Source organism: Cavia porcellus, unplaced genomic scaffold (assembly GCF_034190915.1).
Source record: "Cavia porcellus strain 051 isolate PalLab524CR breed Dunkin Hartley unplaced genomic scaffold, mCavPor4.1 scaffold_3, whole genome shotgun sequence".
Taxonomy (NCBI): Eukaryota; Metazoa; Chordata; class Mammalia; order Rodentia; family Caviidae; genus Cavia; species Cavia porcellus.
In genome coordinates this window covers 42,619,362-42,638,112 of record NW_026947486.1, presented here as the reverse complement: position 1 = coordinate 42,638,112, position 18,751 = coordinate 42,619,362, and positions in this window count along the sequence as shown.

The window sequence follows — 18,751 nt, the reverse complement described above, 5'->3', positions numbered from 1 at the left end:
AACTCTTTGATTCATTATTTCTTTGTATTTTTTAGCATCTATTTTGTTGATTTACACTCCGTTCTTTATAATTTCCTTTCAGCTTTTGAATTTACTTGCTCTTCTTTTTCTAGATGTTTGAGGTATAGCATTAGGTTGTTTTTTTGGGTTCATTCTGTTTACCTGATGTGGGAATTCACTGAAATAAATTTCCCTCTGAGGACTGCTTTTGCTGCATCCCAAAGGTTCCAGTAAGATATATTTGTATTTTCATTTACTGGTAGATATTGGTTCATTTCTTCTTTAATTTTCTCTGTCACCTACTTATTGTTTATGAATGTATTATATAATTTTCATGTGTTTATGAAGTCTTTTCAGTTTCTTTTGTCATTAATTTCCAGGTTTATAGCACTATGATCAGATAGTACGCATGGGATAATTTCAATTCTTTTGCATTTACTTAAGTGTGTTCTATGGGCTAGTGTATTGTCTAGTTTAGAGAATGTCTAATGTGCTGCTGAGAAGAATGTATATTCTGATGTTGTTGGGTGGAACCCTTTGTACACATCTATTAAATCCATTTGTTCATAAGTTTGATTCAATTCTGTTATTTTTTGCTGACTTTCTGTCTAGTTGATCTATCTCTTTGTGTCAATGGGGTGTTAAGGTCTCCCATTATAATTGTGTTATTGCTTACTTGATTTTTCATGTCTACTAATATTTGTTTTACATTGCTGGGTTCTCCCATTTTGGTGCATATGTATTTAGGATCGTTTTCACTTCCTCTTGAAAGTTCCCCTAGCTAGTATGAAGTGACCTTCTTTATCTCTAATGATCATTCTAGGATTGAAGTTCACATTGTCTGCAAACAGAATAGCTATCCCTGTTTTTTCTTTCTGTTTCCAGTTGCATGACATATTGTTTTCCATCCTTTGACTTTTACTCCTTTTGGGTTACTTGGGTTTCTTGTATATAGCATTTGGTTGGATATTGTTTCTTGATCCATTCTGCCAGTCTGTTTCTTTTAATTGGTATATTGAGATCATGTACATCAACAGTTATAACTGATATATATTGGCTCATTTTTGTCGTGTTATCTTTCTTCTGTTGATTCTTTACATTTCCTCTCTGTTTAATTGTTTGCTTTGCTTAGTGTTTTTTGCCTGTTGGTGATCTTGATGTTGAAGTTATTTTTATTTTTATCTAGAATATCTTTTAGTATTCTTTTTGGAGTTGGTTTGGTGGTCATGATACATGCTTCACTTTTGTGCATGTCCTTTCCTATGTTTTAGAATTTTGAGCTATTACATTTGTAAATAGGCTTTTTGTACCATTTGTGTTGTCATCTTTTTTTATGCCTATCAATCTTATAGCATTTCTCCTTGCATCATCTTACAATTGTTGAATTGCTATTTCCTGATTCCTTGCTATTTTTAAAAGGTCTTTACTTTCCATTTCACTAGCTACAATCTGATCATTGAGGCCTGAAAGTCTATCTTCACATTTATTGAGGAATTTTTCCAGCTTTTGATGGAATTTTTGTTTTCCTGGATATCTCTTTGAATCTTTTTCATGCATTCTGTTTCTTTCTTATGTTGTTCATTCAAGGTTTCCATGTTTTTGCAGTGTTCCTCAATTTTTTTAACTGTGTCTTCTTTAGATATGTTCAGCATTTTTTCATTGTTTTTATCATTTCTTCTTTTACCTGGGAGATTATCTCTGATCTGAATTCCTTTACAGCTTCCTGGAGTTGTTTCTTTACATTTGCTATCATTTCAGAATTTTCAAGTGTGTAGCTTATACTTTCTTCAATGCTCATGTCTCCTAGGCTTGTTTAGGAAAGGCTGGAAGTTTGAGACTTCATTTTGCTGTTTCATTTTGGCATTTTTGTGCATTTGTTAGGTGCCTAGTGGCACTTAAAGCCTCCCTAGATGGGGGGTGTACACTGGGTTCACCTTCAGCACTCCCCACATGGCTCACTGAAGCTCCTTGGAAGCTTGAGGTCATTGGGTAGGGTCCTACCAAGTTTTGGGTGGTGTAGTAAGGCTGAATGGTATGTGGTGTACACTGGGAAGGCTTTCAGCTCATGCTATGTGGCACATCAAAGCTTCCCAGCTTCTTGGGATCTCTGAGTGTGGCTCTACCAGGTTCTGAGCAAAGACCCACTGCTGCACAGCTAAGTAATCATCACTGGCAGGCTTCAGTTCACACAGGGTGGCTCCCACCTACCTGGATGTCACTGAGTGGAGCAAAACTGGAACCCAATTGTTGACCTAAAGATCCTGCAATGTTTGGGATGCTGAGCAGGGGCCTACAAGGTTCCAAGCAGAGTCCCATGACTGCATAGCTAGGTAGGGATCTCTGTGGTGGGCTTTAGCTCACACACAGTAGCTCCCACCTACTTAGAGGTTGTTGGGTGGGGCCCAGCCAGTACCTCAGTGATGATGTATAGGTCCTGCACTATTTGGCAATGCTGGGTGGGGCTACTCCAGGTTCCAAGTAGAGTCGTGGCTGCACAGATATGTAGGGATCTCTGTGGCAAGCTTCAGATCACATGCAGGGTCTCCCAGCTACCAGGAGGTTACTGGGATGGGCCCAGCCAGGACCTGAATGATGACCTAGAGGTCCTGCACCATTTGTGGATTCTGGGAAGGGGCCTATTGGGTTCCAAGCAGAGTCCTGCAGCTGCACATCTAGGTAGGAATCTCTGTGGCAGGCTTCAGCTCACACGTAACATCTTCTGATTACCTGGAGGTTTTTCCTTTTGTAGATTTGTCTGTGGTTATTTACTCTCATATACCTCATATCATACTTCCATTTATATTATTGTACTTGGAATACCATCTCTTACTGAACAACTTTCTGATCATTTTCCTAAACTAAAGAATTTATATATAACATATCTCAAATAATCTTCATAAAAATTTGATGTGATAGATATCATTATTACCAATATTCTATCCTCTCATTCTTATAGATAAAAAATTGTTGCTGAAAGACATCAAATAACTTGGCAATGGAAATGGAATGTTTCATAGAGGCAATGGGACTTGAACTCAATTTAATCTCACTCTTGAGTATATATGCTTAAATACATTGTTATTATATTTGCCACCATCCCCTAAGGCCTAAATTAAGTGAGAATTTATGTTTTAGAGAATACATAATTTTTTCTATGGAAATCCTGTAATCAGCATACTGGAAGGTCAAGTTTGAACCCCTGCAATAGGAATGTGATTATGTGAAACAGACTGTGAAATTCATCTTTTTGTTGCTTTTCTTTTCTAGCATTCTGTGTTCAGGTCTACAAAAGCAAGCATTTCAGAAAGGCTGTGAGTTTCTTCCTATGTAACTAACATCCAATTAGGGCATAGTAACATCTAGAAAATTGTGGTAATTTCTTTGCAGTCATGTGGTCCCAATATCCAGATATGACTAAGTGTGGAAAATAAGAATATGCTTTTTTCTTTGAATGATTTGCTAATAAAATAGAACTAGTAAGCTGTCCTACTATATCTACTACATACATATTAGAAAATATTGCATATATACTGGAACATAAACCATTAAAAAACCGCTATCACATAAATTTTAAAAAGACATTAAGACATTTATTCTAAGAAATTTTTAAAAACTCTGTACAGAATCTCAGCTTCCTCATCTTTAAAATGGGATAACAATAGTGTGTATCTCCAAGTTATTGTCAGAATTAAATTTATAATTATATGCAAAGCATAAAACATGTAGTAAGGGTTAATTTTTTATTATCTGATATCATATTTATATTATAAATACATGACCCATCTTGGGACTATAAAGAAATACAAGCACTTATTGCACACATAATCCATAAATCCATATAAATTTTTTATCTATGGGATTAGAGAGAATTTTCCAGGATGGCTCCAAACTAAAAAGAATTGTCTGAAGACCTTAGGTTACAGTCAAGGAACCCAGAGCAACACTAGAACCTGTTCATACTTATTCACATGTGGGCAGGGTTTCCAGTTGATCTGTTGAGCATAATTGCATTACTATATATTAAATAAATATGTTCTGTGAACATTGTATGTTGTGCCATTTCCTGTTATAATCTCCTCACCTATGAGCTAATAGTTGGCTTTTAAGAGAATATTGTTAAAGAAAGTCTTCTTTTTATGTTACTACAAGGTTAAGATTGCAACAAGAACAAAACAGCTGTGGTTCCTGTTTTCCTTTTTTTGTAATTTTTATTTTAAAGTGAATAAAATCAAGCAAAATAAAACAGAACACAGCCAATCAAAATAAAACAGTGTAAGTGATACAGAACCTCAAAATAAGGTAATAGGAAATCAACAATGATTATGATAATGCCTCTTGTTGTCTTCAAAGCAACTCCCCAAAACTTCAGACACAGTAAAAATCAAACAAAACATAATATAATAGAACTTATAAAAATAGAACAGTGAACTTGAAAAGACTTCAGAACAAGATAATGGTAAATCCAAAATGGTTACAATAATATATCTTGTTATCTTTGAAATAGCTGCCCATGCCATCAGACATAATAAAATCAAACAAGACGAACAGAATAAAACTTAATGGAAAAAAAACAGTGAAAGTGATACAGGACTTCAAAACAAGATAATAGGGAATTAACAATGGTTACAAACTTCTTAAAGGAGAAACCCCAGAGACTTTACATCAGCCTGTATTTCTCCAGATCAGTCACTTACTGAGGGGGAGGGTGGAACTTGGCTCTTTTTGTCTCCCAGCCTGCATGCCAGAGGAAGCAAGAATCTGGTTTTCCTCCCAGCAACCTGTATATAGTGTGCCCTCTCAGGGAGTTTTGGCTTCTTGTTGGCTTCTTGTTCTCCCTGCTTTCTGTTTTCATGTTGGTATTGTTTTTAAGAATATTTTCATTATGTATATATTTATGAAGACACATCCTAAGGTTCTTTTTTGAAAAATGAAAGTTTGAAATTTAACAAGTAACTATGCCCACTGAAACTCAAGATTTTGGGGGACTAAAATCAAGTAAAAAGGCACTATTTCTCTGGCTCTTTTTGACCAAGGGAAAACACATGGAATAGAGAACCAATTTAGAAATCACTGAAAACATACCTTTGTCCTTGAATGTGTACTGCTATAACATCTCTAGTCACCATGGAACTTTATCACATTTATGATGGTCAAATATAAGAGCAAATAATTGATCTTCATTGTTGCTTTCACATTATTTTATATTGAATGATGTTTAGTGAAAACCATAATTCCAAGGAACCATAAAATTAAGCAAGATATATTTTATCTGAATCTGAAAAGAGCCACAAGTTTCATTCCCTAACAGTAAGAGACTGAAAAACACAAATTCGTACCCATTTTTACCGGGAATTAAATTACAGGAAATGAAATGTTTATTGACTATCTGCCAGAGTCATAAACGTTGGAGGCACTTAAAGTATAATAAAGCTGCAGAAGCAGAAGTCAGCATCAAATTGTATTTTTACTGTATACTTCCTCACTGTAAGGCAGAATGAACCAATCCACTACCATTTGCCATTAAGGACAAGGTTGCAACAATGTATGTTGTTCTATACAGAATCTGCTGAAATAATCATTGCCTTATAATTCTGAATTCATTAAGACAGAGATAGCAGGGCATTGTGGTATGCTCCTGTAATTCCAGCTCTTGGGAGGCTAAAGAAGGAAGTTGCCAAAAGTTTGATCCAGGTCAGCCTGGGTTACATAGCAAGACCCTGTCTCAAAAACCCATAGACACAACTTTGGAATATAAGACAAGTGGGCCAGGGAGGTAGTGGTGTAAGTGCCTTCCTGCCAAGTGTGAGGTGGTGAGTTCAATCTCCAGTACTATATATATATATGACAAGTGGTATGCACACTGTAGATGTGAGAGCTGTGATGTGGTTTCTGTGTCTTAAGACTGAAAACAGAAGCTGGACTTCTGAAATTCTTATTTTCTTTTTTTAAATTTTATTTAAAGAAAAGAAAACCAAACAATACATGGAGATTTAAAAAAGGGTAGAAATAATACAAACTTACAGAAAAACAAAGGGTAAGAAATTTCTGGTTGATAAGTTACACATTGTCATATTAGAAATAGCTGTTCATGTTATAGAATTAAAGTATTTAGAATGACATTCATAAAGTGACACTACAAACCATTCTGCTCTATGATCGAACAAAAGCTCAGTAATATGGTTATCAGTCCTACACATTTGTTTTACATCTCAAAGAGGGTAAGATTAAACATACCAAAACAGAACAAGACAGTTAAAAAAAAACAATTTAAAGAAATACAGATTTCGCAGCAAGCCCACAGGAGATCTTCATTGTCTATCTAACTGTCTCTAGTTTCTTACAAATAGTTGTCCCCATCTTCACCCACTTTATATACTTATTGCATATTATACAACTAATCAAATCATTGGAGGCTTTTTAGGTCCTCAAGTTCCAAATTAGGGAAGACAATTGTAACTACCATCGCATCTTTCATTCTCTTTGTGATAGCTGTCCCCATCTCTACACATGCTGAAATTGAACTCAAGAAACCAGTCCAATGTCATTCTAATCAGCAAACAATAGTATTGCTAGGTTTTCTATCATAATGCTACAAAATTAGCCTCGAGTTTCTTAGCGTCCCTTCCTCAGAGTATCTGTACCTTACATCTTGCATTATATAACCTGTTCCCATAAATAATTTTTAAAAAACCATATGTGAATTTCTACATATATATCTATCCTCTCTGTATTATAGGGAATACCAAGTCATAGCAAGACAGCAAAACAATTTCCTAGAAAAACATGAGATGGATAAGACATATAAGACCACAATATAAATGATCTTCTGTAGCTACTGTTTTCTCTTGTTATTTTCAATAGATTTGTCCACAACACTGGCTTATTATAGTTAAACATAGTATCACCTATTTTTATAAAAACTTAACTTTGACAGCATTGTAGGATTTGAGAGCTGTTACTAATTAATACCCATATGGATATCCTTTACATCTTGTCATCCTCAGAGTAGTTGCCTCCACTTTTAGGGTTGATACTAACAAGCATACCAATTTCAAATAAAATCAGCCAAGGCCAACCCATAGTCTTATGATTCAGATTCAATTAAGATTAGTCATAGTAAGACAATGTAAGTATTGTAGGATTTCAGTTTAAGTTAATAGGAAAGTAAGGATAGTTACCATGGTATAACCTGCTATTTTTGGGTCAAGATGTCTGTGCCCTCAAATCTGACATGAGTGGACAGACCAGTATAAATTAAATTCAAACTAAATATGTCAATAAGACTACTATGTCTTTTAAATCCTTATACACCATTAACAATGACCTCTGCCTTTTTCTTTTTTTTATAGAGTTTCAGAGCTGTCTATACTAAAGACTATAGCTTACCATCTTTGCCTCATATCTGCTACTCCACTTTTCTGCTATAATTTGTCCACCTTATTCCCTCATTCGATTGTCTGCCCCGTTCACTGAGGCCTCTCTGCCACTTTTGCTGGAATCCTGGTATCTCTTCCTCTCTTTCTCTGTAACGTCCTTCAGCACTCTCTGTAGGGTTGGATTGGTGGCCATGAACTCCCACAGTTCCTCCTTGTCTTGAAAGTATCTTATATCTCCATTAATTTTGAGAAAGAGTTTTGATGGGTATATGAGCTTCGGTTGCATATTATTTTCTTTCAGGACTTGGAATATTTCTCCCCAATCCCTTCTTGACTTAAGAGTTTGTGTTGATAAGTCTGCTGTTATTTTGATAGTTTTCCCATTGTAGGTAATCTGCATCTTTTCTCTGGCTGCTTTTAATATTCTTTTCTTTTGGTGGATTTCTGGAATCTTGATTATTATATGTCTAGGCGTAGATCTGTTTTGGTTGTAGGTAGCTGGTGTTCTGTATGCCTCTTTTATCTGGATATCATATCTTTTCACTATATATGGGAAATTTTGCTTTAATATATCTGTGAATATTCTTTGTATTTCATTTTTGGTTGCTCCTGCTTCCTCACTCACATTCTTTATTCTTATGTTATGTATCTTTTTGTCATCTTCTAGCTTTTGAATTGCTTCTTTCTGGTTCCTTGTTATTTTTAAGAGGCTTTTTCTTTCACGATCATATGCCATAAATCTCTTTTCAAGTTTCAGAAGGCTGTCTTTAGTTTCTGTCAAGGCATTTTGCTAGTGTTCAATGGAGTTTTTAGTTTCCTGGTATTCTCTTTGGATCTGTTTCATGCATTCTAAGTTATGTTTAAATTCTTCTTCAGAAGTTTCTCTTTCTTTTCTGATTTCCTCAGTTCTTCCATCTGTGTTCTCTTGGGCAGGGCTTGTCATTTCTTTAATTAATCTCTTTATATCTTGCCTCACTTGGATCAGGAGTACAGTTTTAAATTCATCCATGAGATCATAAAGGTACTTTTTAATTTCGACTGATGCTGTGTCGAGCAATGGATGGTTACTGTGCTTGTTCTCTTCAGTGTTTACTTCTCCTGGACTTATTTTCTCATGTTGGGCAGCTGGAGATTTTTTTTTTATTTTTATCTCTTGTCAAGTTTCTGGTTTCTTTCAGACTGTCCTGGGGTTCTCTGGCCCTCTCCGAATTGCTTAAGGCCTTTCAGAAGCATGCTGACTTGAGTTTTTGCTGTCCTCCCCAGTTTGCTGTTATCTGGGGTAGGCTGGGATGTAGGGGCGGTACAGGCTAGTCTCCAGCCTCTGTGCCAGTTTATCCGTAAATTAGGCTGTACTTTCTGGGTGTCACTGAGTTGTGACTATTTTGTATCTGCTTATTGGGCCCCAAGCAGAGGCTTGGTTTAGCCCCAGTAGCTCCTGCCAGTTCTCTTTGTACCAGAAGCAGCTGACTAATGTCACTATGGCACAGGGTTCTGCCCAAATCCCAGCTGTTCTCTTCGAGACCTGTCTGTGACAGGAGCACCAGAACAGCAGATCTGCCCAAATCCAAGATGTCTCCCACTAGTTCTCTGTATGACGCTGAAGCCAACACGTACTCAGGTGCTGCCCAATTTCAAGATGCCTTCCACCAGCCCTCCCTACAGGGGGACTCAGTGATGCCACCGAGATGTAGGTTCTGCCCAACTGTAAGATGGCTGCCACCAGACTCTGTGTTATTGATGTCCCCATGGTGGCGGGCACTGCCCAGTTCCAAGATGTTCTCTAGCCAACCCCAGCAGCCGCAGGGTCCCCAGTACTCACCAGGGTCCATGCCGCCCACCTTTCTCGTGCTCCCAGCACAGCGTGGAACGGTCAGAAATCCACGCAGAGTGCACTCCTGGTACAGCGTGGAATGGTCAGAAATCCGTGCAGCGTGCACTCCCAGTACAGTGTGGAACGGTCAGAAATCCGTGCAGCGTGCACTCTCGGCACAGCGTGGAACAGTCAGAAATCCATGCAGCGTGCACTCCCGGTACAGCGTGGAACAATCAGAAATCTGCTCTGTGTTCAGCTTTGGAGCTCCAGAGCCTTTCAGAATCTCCTCTGGTGCAGCAGGGCAGTCCTGGCTGCTTCTCGGGATCTCAGGTCTCAGTTTCCAGCAGTCACCAAAAGCCAACACAGCTTTTCCTGTTGGGTCCACACGTCAGTTTGTTGATTTAAAGGTGCGGGATTTGCAGCCTCCCGTTATCAGCCTTCACAGTCTCAGCATGACTTTAAATCCTCCAGCTGCACTGTCTTGCTTAATAAGAATTGTTATCCATTTGTCTGGCCCTCTCCTTGTTGTCATATTCTAGCTTCTAATATGATTTCTCTGGAGAGACTCTCTGCCCGATCCCCTAGCAAGCTGCCATTTTCTCTGATTCTGAAATTCTTATTTTCATCGTTGTCTGATTATGGATTAAATGAAATGTATAAACTGACCACAGAAATCAATCAGTTAAATAATTATTGAATATATATGTTCACTCTGTGCTAGACTCTGTATAGGGGAAATATGGGAAAAATAAAATATAATTCCTATCAAATTATTTACATCATTGTAATCACTTCAGCAACACATATACTAAGATGGAAGTGTTACAAAGAAGAATAGCATGACCCCTGTGCCATAACAAATGTTATCTGATCATATTATATAAATATATATGATATATCTGATCATATTAGATATATATAATATATATGTGTGTATATACATATATGTAATATGATCATATACATATATGTATATACACACACATCCCATAAATAAATAAAATTACTATGTGTCACTGAAAATTAAAACTATAAAAATTTAAGCTTGAAAATTCAGAGTTTTATAAATTCAAATCACATACATGAAATAATGGTAAATAACATATAAAGAATAAAACTGACAAGAGTGATGACACACGCATAACTCCAGCACACTGGGAGGCAGAGGCAAAAGGACTGAAAGTTCAAGTCCAGTTTGGGCAATTTCAGGAAACTCCATCTGAAAATAAAAAGGGGGCTGAGAATATAGCTCAGTGTAAAGAATCTGGTTTCAATCTCTAGTACCAAAAGAAGAAGGAGGAAGTGAAGGAGGAGCAGCAGCAATAGCAACAGAATTATTAAACTGGGCTACATTGGTATTCGGGTGAATAAAAAACCCTTGATTAGCTATGTGAGGCTCTGGGTTCAATCTTTAGTATCAGAAAAAAAAAAGGTATGATTAAGATTGCATTGTCCAATAGCATTCTGAGGAACAGAATAGGGTCTTGAACTGGACTGGATAAGATTTTAGGAATAGCAGACAGACCACCCCAAGCAAGGAAAATATGACAGGCAAACATGAGAAGAAAGAATGTATTACTGAATCACCAGAAAGCAAAGTGAATGAAAACTAAGTCAAAAAGGGAGACAGAATAATGTTATGAGTGTATTTTTATTTTTGTGCTACTATGGCAGGAAGGACATAATGTTTTAGGAAAAGAATTCAGAATGTTTCAATCATAGAAAACAAAGTCACATGACCTTTCCCTGTGCCTCATTACCACTTCTGTTAATCAGGGGTCAAAACACCCTCTTGCAAGGGTAAAAGCTGAGTATGCATGGCCTTATTTAAGCAATGATGTTTGACTCTGTTAAGTTATAGTGTGGGTATCTGAAGATTTTTGTTTGTTTGCAGTACTGGGGATTGAACTCAGGCCCTTTGCAATGTGTTATATCCCTAGCAAAATAAATTTTTAAAATTTATTTTGTGTCTTTTCTCCCTCCCCCAGCATTCAAGGTTGTACCACCATGCCTTGTTAGAGATGCAGTTCTTAAATAGTGTCTCCCAGGCAAGCAACATAAGCACAACTTGAGGACTAAATATAAATGCATATATTGAGCCCTACCCAGACTTAATGAATCAGAAACTCCAGAGGGCAGACAGTAAATGCTGTTTTAACAAGCCTTCTCAATAATTTTGACCTGTGTTCAATTCTGAAGACCACTGATGTTCAGGAATGGGGAGAGGATCACTGATACAGTTGTATAGTAGAGTGAGGACACAAGAAGCTAGGCAGAGGGTGTATCACTTGATGTAGTATGAAATGGTTGCTGGTGGTTTTGGAGAAAGATGAGAATTATCATTTTAGAATGGTTAACTAAAGAGGTTAAATTCTGAACAAGGCTAGTGCAGTAATGCAGACATAAGATGATGGAGACCTACCTTAGATGCACGAGAAATGAAGATAACTTGTATGCTTCACATTGTGGTAAGCATTTAAACATGCATATTCAAACTTCACAAAAATTCTGTGAAATTAGCACTATTATTATTTCCATTTTACACCCTGGGAAGCATAGAGCTTCTGGATCTGAAGGGAAAGAGTGGTTAGGCTCTAAGATAAGGCATAATATTTGGCCATGAAATGTTTTTGAACACTTCTTTGTTCTAAAGTCTTTACTGCATCCTCATATTTATCTGAATGCACATACCTCTTTCTATGCAAGTCTCAATTCTGCAGTCTAGGAGAAAATAATTGAGTAATAAACATTAGATTTTAAATGTCAATAATCAGATAATTTAAAGTAAAATATTTTTACATTGGGAAACTTTTAAGGTGTAAGACTTACGGTCAGAACCCTTTCTAATTCAATTCTCTGTCCTTTGATTCAAAATATCAATGTAGCGTATAATTATCACAATTATGGGTACATAATAGATGAATACATCTCAATATGTAAATCATATATTTTTAAAATACTGAAAGACACACCATGATTTAAATATATAAAAATAGTACAACATGTAGAAGGATCCACTCCTAGAGATGAGTGACTAGCTGGTAATCACTTGGCTCAAAGCATAAGTTATACTCATGGCTGAGATTGCTAGATGTGGTGGTACACACCCATAATCCTAGCACAGGACCTCTCATGCCACCTCCAGTGTTCCAGGAAGCTGGGTCAGTTCCTAAGCACTGTGGTCGATGGCCTAAAGCTCTCTCTAGGCTAGCACTGATGTGCTGGAACTCACCTTATGTGCCTTCAGCTCTCCTGATTGATGAAGGAGGCTGATTGTGGTGTAGTTGGGCCTGTGAAACCTCTGGAGCCTAGTCCAGTGTGTCTGGAAGCTGAGCTGGCACTTAACCACTGGGAGCAATGATATTAGAGTCTCTCCAGGCCCACACCAGTGTGCTGGAACTCACCTCACACAGTCTCAGCTCCATGGGATGAAAGTAAGTCACTGAAGATGGTCCAGTTAGGCATACAAAATCTGCAGAGTGCAGTCTAGTGTGGTTGGAAGCTGGATGGGCACTTAATCACTGGAAACAGTGATCTTAAACTCTCTCTGGGCCTGTGCTGGTGTGCTGGAACTCATCTTGTGCGGCCTCAGCTCCCAGGTTGTAAAAGGTCACTGGGGATGGTCCAGTTAGGTTTTTGAAAGCTGCCAAGCCTAATCTAGTGTGGTTGGAAGCTGGGCGGGCACTTAACCACTGGGAGCAATGATCTTATGCTCTCCGTAGGCCTGCGCTGGTGTCCATAATCTTAATTGTGCTATTTCTATAGCATCTCCTGCAACTATATTCCTTTTACTTTTACTATATTGCAAGACATTTTGTATACTCTGACCTTCATTTATTTACTAACCTGAAATGATATCCCTTCACTTTTCCTCATGTTAGAATTCTATCCTTCAAAACTCATTTAGAATGTGTTTTATTATGTCATTGTATTTGTCAAATTCTCTGTGGCTGTGACACTTGAAGCAGGAGAGGTTTATTTTGGCCCATGGGTTCAGAGATTTCAGTGCATGGTAACCTGGTTCCAAGGCAAAAATGACTAGGTAAAAAGGGATGGCAGAAGAAAGTTCATCACTTTGTGGCATCAGAAAGCAGAAATAACAGGTAGAGCCAGAGAGAAAGAGAGAGAAAGAGACAGAGAGACAGTCAGAGAGACAGAGACAGAGAGACCCACCAAAATGTCATGCCCCAGTGATCCACTTTCTCCAACTTGGTCCAACCTTCTAATAGCCCATTCAACAATGAACTCATCAGTGGATTATTAATCCAATCATCTTTGAAATTCCTACCTCTGAACACATGAGACTTTTGAAACATTTTATATCTAAACCAAAACAGTCATTTTTTCCAAGCTGTATACTTTTCTCTCCACTAGAATTATTTTTCTCATGATAGGCATGATGGTCCTTGCCTGTAATCCCAGCACTCTTGATGGCTGAGACACTAGGAATACTAGTTCAAGCCCAATTTGTTTAACTTAGTAATATCCTGTTTCAAGATAAAAAATAAATGAAAGAGGGGAGGATTTGGGATGTAATTTAATGTGAAGGCCCTGGATTCAATCACTAGTACCACAAGAAAATTATTTTCCTTTCTTTCTCACCAATATAATTTTGCTTATGCTTACATTTGGTGTTTATTTTATTACTTTTTTGTGTTAGTTACTTATTTACTCTCTGTGCTCTTTGTTAGACTATGAGTTCTTTAAAGGAAAATATCCAATAATGTGGCATTTTACTTTTCTACCTATCACAGTGCTTATTTTGAATGTCACAGTGCCTTACAATGCAAATTTTTGAGTAAGTGGAAGAACACATAATATGCACCACTTATCTATCAATCTAATTATTTAAATACAAGATGACCAAATATTATACTTTATGCTAAATTTTACAAGATAATATAATAGGAAATACAAAAATAAGTGTATCAAGTTTATTCAATACATGGCTATACTGATTAAAATGACAACTACCTGAGCAATGCTCAGGATAATTCATATGTAAGCAAACTAATTGCTGAAGGGACACTGGGGTAAACAGTTAAGTGGTTAAATTAAAAGTGAGTACTGTTTTTTGTTTTTGTTGTGTTGTGTTATGTTATGCCTGTTTCTTCTCTGTTTCATGTTGTATGTTGTCTCTTCTAATAGTAGAAAGTTTATCACCTTCAACATCATCATTCAGCCTCTAGAAGGAGTGTGGCATAATTATTGCTAGATGTCCAAGTCACAGGAATGTCAGTTATGCCCAAAACTATTCTGATTTTAGTATTGTAAGTCAAGTGTTCCAGGCAACTACAAGTTTTATTTAAATTAGGAGTACTGGGCAAATTAGACCCTCTCTGAATTTAGCACAATAGTTAGTATCTACATGTTCTCTTACTTATATTTCAAACTTATTCAGTTCTTAATGAAAATATAATTTTATTGCTGTTATTGCTTATATTTTCTTTTGACTCATTCAATTGATAATTCAGTCTTTCAAGACTCACAACCTAATGACTTAAACTATTCTTTCAAATCTTAAGGAAATACAATACTCCATACTAATGTGTGAAAACCTTCTTGGAAATTATAAAAATAATTTTTAGGAGTATATACAAAATGGAGTATAACATTTAAAAACTACACCAAAACTAATTTACTGTGATTTGATTCAATGATTTGACTCAAATGTTATATGCATGTTAGTAACTTCATGTAACTATAATGAAACATCTGAGATAATTCAGTTATAAAGAGAAAGGTGCATTTTGGCATGTAATTTTCAAGGTTCCAACTCAAGATCAGGTGATCACTGGGCCCCTAAATTGTTAATGATTAAGAATCATAATTTGGGTCTTCTTCTGGGACAGATATTTAAAAGTATTTGTTGTTAAAAGTGGTGACTCTTCACTTGGACCATCTACTAGATTGGTAATTAAAAGTAGAGCAAAACTTTACCTTCATTTTATAAAACTATGAGTCAAATTCTTCTTACCTCTGTATATAGGGATGCTAGTAATTTACAGAATGTCTGCCTAAATGCAAAATAATTTATTTACCCTAAATGTTCCTCCCTGTAACATTACCATTCAAGACTGAGGACACCAGAATAAGAAATTTCTAGGGACACTTCGTTATACGCTGGAATTTCCATTGCCCTAAACCTACTTTGGGTAGACCCTCAACACAACTGAAACTGCCTTCAAAGGAGGCAGGCAGTCATAGAAATCCAATTGCCCATCAAATCATGAGGAGTCTCCGAGAGTTATGAAACCATGATTGAACCACAGTCTACCACAACACCCTATAAAATTGATCTCTGTACTTTTGTTACTAAGCCAGTCTGATCAACTTCTTCAAATCTGCACTCCCTTCAGTTTTTCAAACTGAAGTCTTTTCCCCATCTTCTCTTTCTTTTCTTTGTTAGGGAACTGATCTGGTTTTTGTTTGCCAGAGATGTGCTTCCCTTTATTTTCTCTCACTTTTTATTTATTCATTCTTTTGTTTGTTTGTTTGTTTGTTTGTTTGTTTTTAGATTGATTGGTTGATTGATTTTAAACAAAATCAACTTGCTCTGTAATTCACGCTTGCCTTTGACTCACTATGCAGACCAGGCTATTCCTGAACACATGGCAATCCTCCTGCCTCAGCCTCCCAAGTGCTGGGATCACAGATGTGTACCACCAAACCAAGATCTTGTCTCAACTTTTTAATTCAAGCATCTGCCTATAAATTCACACTGTTGCTTTAGTTTTAATTTCCAATTATCAGTAAAGCAATGATTCTTGCTACTCAGTGAAAATCATACTAAATGATTTGCCTCTGGCCCCACACTATCTTCCCATTTACATCAATTATTCTTGGTTATTTTTATATTTATTGTTTTTTAAAATACAAATCAATATTACAAAATCATTTAAATTTTTCAAAATGATTCATCAGCTGTTTTCACTTTTCAGTTTCCTAACCTAAACAGACTTTAGTAATTTTGTTTACAAAACAAATACAAGGTGAGGTGAGCGAACAAATGAGGTAAAGACCACTCAACAGGCATTTTTGGAAACAACTAGACATATGGATACCTGGGTGCAGGCAGACAGAAGGTGATAATCTGTCTGTCTGGAACAAAGTGAAGCAGATTATTTTTAAAAGGATGGAAAAAGGACAAGGAACATTGGGTGGGAATGTATTACTAAATATCTCTGGTCGAAGTTTTCAGGCAGTCTTGCACCATAGTGGGCAGAGTCTTTGAAGTATTCAGTCTAAATCTTCACATGTCTTCAGATGATTAGGGACCTGCAAAATTCTTTGTCCTATTTTATTTTCTTTACCATATCCTGTGTTTGCCAATGACAGCCTCTGGTGCTGAGCTAAGTCCCCACTGAGAATAATGCTTCTGTCTGCAAACAAGTTAAGGACTGGGAAAGTACATTTTTGTTGAAACCTGTCAGTTTACTTAGATTTTCCCTATAGTATTATCCTGAAAGCATTTTAACATATCACCGACTTGCCTGTTAATCTATCTTTTCCTTTGTGATCTAATCTGCAGCTTTGAATTTTAAAGAATTCTAATGTTCATGGATATTCCTTAGTTGAAATGAAATAAAATGCCCCTTCTAGTCCCATAATTCTTTATTTCTGCTGGCATTAACTGAAACACTGCTTGTTACACATAGATCTTACTTTTAAGCCTGAAGTGCTTGTTTATCTTTTACACATAAAAGGGTCAGGTGAAGGATAATGGTATTTTAATTTCTGAGTAATGGTTGAGGAAATTGAACTCATTTAGTATTGAAAGTAGATGATCTTATTTATGTTAGAAAAAAGAAAAATTGTGAAGAATTGTTTGTAAACTGCAGAATGCTATATATTTTAAAAACATTATCCACTTTAGCTTTTTACTCAAGTAAAGATCAACCTAAATAATTTTTAAGGATTGATCCATTTTAAATAAAAGACTTAAGTTAAAAGGACAGTAGTGAGCAATTGTTCTCAATTTCTATTTGCAATTAAACTGAAATAGACATGCTAGGGCAAGAATGATTTAATGCTGGAAAAATACAAATGATACCAACTTTATCAAAAGATTTTTCTGCATCTAGTAAGATGATCATGTAATTTTTGTCGTTGGCTCTGTTTATGTGGCACATTATATTTATTGATTTGTGTATGTGGAATGATCCCTACATTTCTGGGATGAATCCCACTTCATGATAATGTATAATCTTGTTGAAGATTTGCTGCATTCTGTTTGCTAGCATTTTATTGAGGATGCTTGCATCTATGTTCGTAAGAGAGATTGGCCTATAGTTCTCTTTTGTGGTTGGATCTTTCTTAGGTTTTGGTAACAGAGTAAGACTTCCCTCCAGGAATCAGTTAGGGAGAATTTTTTCCCTTTCAAGTTCATCAAATAGTCTGAAGAGTATTGGTATGAAATCTCCTCTAAATTTCTTATTTAATTCAACTGTAAATCCATTAGGACCTGGACTTTTCTTAATTGGTAAGTTTTTAATTACATTTTCAATTTCAGTAACTGATAATGGGTTATTCAAAATTTTTTTTATCTTTTTGATTCAACTGTGATAATTCATGTTTTCTAGAAATCTGTCCATTTATTTTGTGTTTTACAGCCTACTCAAGTAAAGGTTTTCAAATCAGGTATTGATGATCTTCTCAATTTCCACAGGATCTATATAGGTTTCACCATTTTCATTCCCCATTGCATGAATTTGAGACTTTTTCTTTCTTTTTCTTGATAAAGTTGGTTAGGCACTTATCAATTTTGTTAACTCTTTCAAAGAACCAACTCTTCAATTCATTAGTAATTTTATTATTTTTCTCAAGCTCAATTGCATTAATTTTTGCTTTAATCTTTATAATGTTTTCTATAGTCTTTGATCTTGACTTGCTATTATTACTCCAGAAGCTAGAGGTGTTGAATTAGATTATTTGTGTCTGTTTTGTTTTCCCAATGTGACAATTCACTGTCATATATTTCCCTCTTAGAATTGCTTTCATTGAATCCCACAGATTCTGGTGTATTGTATCTGAATTTTCATTTGACTGTAGATATTTGCTAAGGACCACAAATTTACAGTGACCAGTTTTACATATTTCCCTGTGGGATAAAAGGGATGGTTGGGATTGTTGATACCACCCATCTGGCATTTTCCATTGGCTCTTTTTTTTAATTTAAAGAAAGAGTAAACAAAACAGAAAAAGGGTAGAAATAATACATAATTTCAAAAAAAATAAACAGTAAGAAATCACTAGTTGATAATTACATATTGTCCTCTTGCAAATAGTTGTTCAAGTTACAAAAGTGAAGCATACCAAGTGGACATTCAAACAGTGAGACAGCAAACAGTTCTGTTCAAATATACAACAAAAACTGAGTAATATAGTTAACAATCCTATGCACTTAAACATATATGCAGTTATCCATATCTTCATGTATGTTAAGATTAAACTGCAGTTATCCATATCTTCATGTATGTTAAGATTAAACAAACCAAAGCAGGCTAAAATCACTCTGAACAAAGAATAATAGTATTGCTGGATTTCACATCATGACACTATG